At 45.4% G+C, this 4,912-nt stretch overlaps 1 long non-coding RNA gene across 1 annotated transcript; it reads left to right on the forward strand.

Moving 5' to 3' along the window:
• The first annotated feature begins 1,163 nt into the window (after positions 1-1,163).
• On the forward strand, positions 1,164-2,047 carry LOC124707355. Its single transcript, XR_007004807.1, has 3 exons — positions 1,164-1,416; positions 1,498-1,638; positions 1,729-2,047. It is a non-coding gene; the product is annotated as an uncharacterized LOC124707355 (long non-coding RNA).
• The last annotated feature ends 2,865 nt before the right edge of the window (positions 2,048-4,912 follow it).

A 4,912-nucleotide genomic window follows, 5' to 3' on the forward strand; every position in this document is an offset into this window, starting at 1 on the left:
CATTACTTCGCTGGCAGAGGTGGGCGGCGGCCGTCGGCAGGCGAGGCATCGCCATTAACGTGGCGCAGATTGCCGAAGTGATGCCTCGGCGCTGGCGCAACTGAGAAGACACATCGAGTCTGGGTTGCTGGCAGACGGGTCCGACGAAACGTCCGTCAGGCGCGAACGGACACTTTACGCATCCGCACAGTGTTTGTAGAAGCGCATCCAAAACATATATTTGGAACAAGTTTGCGTCTCCGTGGACAGTCCGGATACTATGCATCAGATCGTTGGGTCTGTGTCCGAATACATTTCCAGACCACACTCCGTCGCCCCGTTGAAGATGCCCTAACGCGGTTCCTATGCGACCAGACCATATCACACTAATCCTGTATGACCTAGACACACACATGGCGAGCACAGGTCCAGGACCCCCCGTCCCCTGCCAACGGCTCGAACAGGAACCGCGTCCGCTGCTCACTTTCGGCTTTGCATCGGCGTGTTTCTTACGCTGAAAAGTGGTTGGCGCTCATTCCAGCTTGTACTTGGCGTATGTAGTGCTGCATCGTATACAAGACATGCCTATGACGTCACTTACAAAAGGCAACGGTCCGATGCAATGTGGATATGGAGATCACTCAAGCTCGGGCGTACTTACGAGTTTTCGCAGCGCTGTGGTCCTTGACTTCCGGCTTGAATCGAATCCCTTGGGCGAAACACCAGATCGAAATTGCATCACCCGAAGTTCCATCGCAGCTCTATATCATGCCCGAAGATCGGCCCCAGTCGATGTTTCCGCCGTTTCGCCCTTCCGCCTGGCTCTTCGACCTGGACAGTCAACTGGAATTTTTCGCAGGCCACGGGGTCACCTGTGCACGCCGCAGCCAGCGTTCACGGAGAGCACTCCTCCAATTTGTATCGGCCCGCAAAAAGTTACTGTAGTTGATTCTGTATCAGAGTGCTCCATCGATTTGCTCCTATTTTCGCTTCTCGGGTTGCTTCGTTGGCCATGGTAGTCCTTTTTTTTAGAAGAAGCACTATTGCAGTTCAGTATAGAGTCAAAAGCCCTTTGCAGCTACCAGAGCAAAGTTGTCTGCGCCGGCTCTCCTATCACTACCGCATATCATCATTGGCAACCTTCCTCTTGCCTTACCATGGTCGCGCCGCCAGCTACTGGATCCTCACCAAAAGGCAAATTTAATGGCAACGGGAGACAAAGTCGACTCGACTCCGCGGCCATCAGCTTTTCTTCTCTCTATATTTATTTCTACAGCTCCTCCACCAGTACAAGTGCATCATCAATATGTTTCCATGGTAATGGTTCAACTTATCTCTAGTTCTCTGTGAATTTTCTAACTGCAGCAGGTGAAGGGATGAATGGAATCGCTATGCACTGGTGCTGGACTATCATACTCCTTCGTGTGCCCTCCACAGGTTCGAGAAAACATCCCAACCACATGGTCACAAGATTTAGCGACTGTCGATGAAAACAAAAAAATAACATCATGCTTCCAGTTTATGCAAGCTCATAACAGGAGATACTCTTAAGTTCTTCAAAGCACGACTGCCACTCTTAGAACAGGAAGAAAAACAGAGAAATTAGTTGGTGATCAATCGTGAGCATTTGAATCATCTTGGTGGTATTGCCAATGGCATGTAGGTATGCCTGCATTTTGTATAGTGTTTTTCCAATTGTACATGGTAATGTTGATTTAGTCGCTAATTTCAGAAATCTCCCTGCTGCAGTCCCGGGTGGTGATGGCGCCATCGGGGACTAATACTTCAGAACTTCTGATCCACAGGTATGCCCTGCACCGGGTGCTTCAGTGGGGGCAACACCTGACCAAGGACATATTTGACTCAGTTCGAGCCGGCGTGATGATATGGAAGGCGTAGCAGAATAAACATATATGGGGAGCATATGGATGGCTACAAACCCATCCTCCCATCCGTCTGCAACGTGTGCTAAGGGATGAGCAACATCCGCCGGCGCTCCATCACTGGCCGCCGCTCCGGCGATAGTGGGAAGGGGAAGATGGCGGTAGCATGCGGGGTTCACTAGGAGAACAGCACATTTGGGTGTGCAATGGCGCCGTCAGACTCGGAGGCGGAGGTGGTACACAGTGCGCATTGCCCGACAGGTCTTGGCGTTGGCCAGAACGTGATGGGTCACTGATGCAGAACGGCGGCGCAATGGCCACAGTAAATTCAGAGGCATGAACTGAACGACTAGCTATAGGTAGCATGCAATCGTTCTATATTGCACTTCAACCATCAAGCACTTCAGAAGATTTGGGGCGTTCGAGTGCGCCGGGATCCAGCGTCTCAACAAGACGACAACGATCACGGTCGAGAGGACCTGCTGTTGGGGATAGTCGCGCGGAGGTGCCCAAGTGCAACTGCAGGTAAGTGGTTAACCTGAATCTTTTGCTCACAAGCTAATTATTTTCAAGTTATAAACTACAGTGAGGCAGGTTCCTATTTTCATTGGATTTTCAGGTGCATGCATTCAATCTGCTACATGTGTGGCTCCATGATGATGGGTACATATATATGTTTGCACGAATATGGAGTACTAATTTGCATAACTATCCTCAGGTCAAAGCATGCACGTATACCTAATTTTAGTGTGCAAAAGGCCACAATCTTATTCAAATTTCACATCAAAATACTAGAGTCTTCATACTTCTTCCATTGATCTCAACTGATTTACGTAGAGAACTTCAGATAGGTTGGTTAGGCAATGCCTTCTTCAGCTCTTCGTTGTTGGTACAAATCAAAAAAAAGGTGTCATATTTTCTTTCTTCAACAACAAGATTGATTGCAAATCATGGGTACAACAAAGAGAAGCAAATATTTATTTTCAAATTTAGTAGTGAAGGAACGTGTAGTATATATATGTTCTAATTTCTCTACATACATTCATTTTTTGGTAGTGAAGAAAATATTTAATAAAAAATAACCCGTATACACGGGTTGTATTCTCAAATACTTACTAAGATGGGCATCTTCAATATTTATGTTTATTCAGAATGATGGATGAACTTATTACTTAGCATGTATTTAAGATGGGCACCAAGGAGGAGAACGGACGGGCGGAGATGCAGCCACCCGCGGCTCCCGGCCGCGCTTGCAGGAAGTGATGTAGACCCGGAGGACGTGCACGTTCGTGGAGGGGAAGGCGCTGGCCGGCCATGGTTGTTGCGCGTGATGCAGGAAGACAACCTGTTACTCGCCGTGGAATAGAGTGGAGAGGAGGACCGGCATGCATCCATGGTGAGCTCGTCTAGGAGGAGGGGCAGCATGATTCTTGTCCGTGGGTGGTGGATTGGGAGGGAAATGTGGTGAACTGGAGACGACGAAGCAGCGTTGACCTGCGCTCGGGAGTCAATGCGGGTTTGTTGCGGTGCGGGTGGGTCAGGGCAGACTGCGGGTTGAGGAGAAAATAAATATGAGGTTTATTTTGCAAAATCGCATCACCGACATTTTTTTCGGATCAGAAGGGGCAACGGATGTAAATAAAAGACATTTTATAAAAATTAACCCGGTGCAACGCACGAGCATTTTTCCTAGTCCCTTTAAAAAACGGTTCAAAGACACAACTAGATATGCACGTCTGATCCGGGATTTTAGACAGATAATGTCTGCTTGATGGATACGGATCAGAATTCAACAACTCACCAGCTACATATTCTGTACACCGTATCAGAGTTCGTTCTGCAGGACAAGAACGCAAACAAAATCTGCTTTGAGCGTGACGAGGGTAGCACCGTAGCAGTATGTACGACATGCATGCACTATGGAATTTGGGATTTGCTAACTAATTTCATGCTCAGTTAAATCCTACATCATTTGATTTGTATCGTAATTTGTGCTAATCATAAGTTGCAATAGAGATTTGATGACATTACCTGACTAAGAATGAAATTAGTTTCCAGTCGACTGAGAGTCACGCCCATAAAATTCATATACATGGTGAAATATAGATGTTGACAGTTATTTTTTACTACAAAATTTGTCCAACTTTACTTTATTTGACTAACAAACTCACATGCTGGCGGCGTATTTGAATCTTTGTCGTTGTCGATTGTCTGTGATTTCTGGTACTCGCTAAGCCTAAAATTGGAACAGGGGGAGTGATATCTTTATCCCAAAATAAGTGACTCGGCTTGATCCATGTACATCCGTATTTAGACGTATTTTAATATTTAGATAGAGTTAAGTCACTTATTTTGAAACGGGGAAATCGTTGTCTTTTTCATACTCAACTAAGAGATAGGCAGCATCAGAAATATAAAGACATGTACAATGCTAGATAAGATCGTCTTGCCTTATGTGTTGCATAATTCTTATAGAAGAATAAAAATATGATGTGAAATAGTGTTACCTCCAACCAAAATATATGTTTGTACACTCATTGTGACATAAATAAACTTAAACTATAATATTGGTAAAGAAGAAAAGGCCTCTCGTACAATGGATAAACATTACCGTATATATATATCTTGCTAAGAGATGCATTTTTATTTAAAAGAAGATATTTCTGTTTTTTCCTTTTCCAACTAGCAATTATCCTACATGGCATTGTTAGGATGAAACCACTGTACATGCTCTAAAAAGAGACACCAAAAGCCGACACTGGCGGGTCCCATTCCTACTCAATCTTCCGTAGTTTTCACCAAAAACAATATTTGTTTAAACATGAAACCTTCTCTTTAGCACGCCATATATGATATTTGTCTATGTGGCACTTTTTTTTTGAGAAACACGGTACAAACTAGGCGTGCACATGCACGTGTATACACTCATCACCCCTATGAACGCAAATACACACACACCGTACCTCTATGAGCACCTCCGAAATATTGAGCCGGTGGATTGGATCTTGATGGAGATTGGCGAAGTTGTCATAGTCACTACACTATCGATG

Source organism: Lolium rigidum, chromosome 4 (genome assembly GCF_022539505.1).
Source record: "Lolium rigidum isolate FL_2022 chromosome 4, APGP_CSIRO_Lrig_0.1, whole genome shotgun sequence".
NCBI lineage: Eukaryota > Viridiplantae > Streptophyta > Magnoliopsida > Poales > Poaceae > Lolium > Lolium rigidum.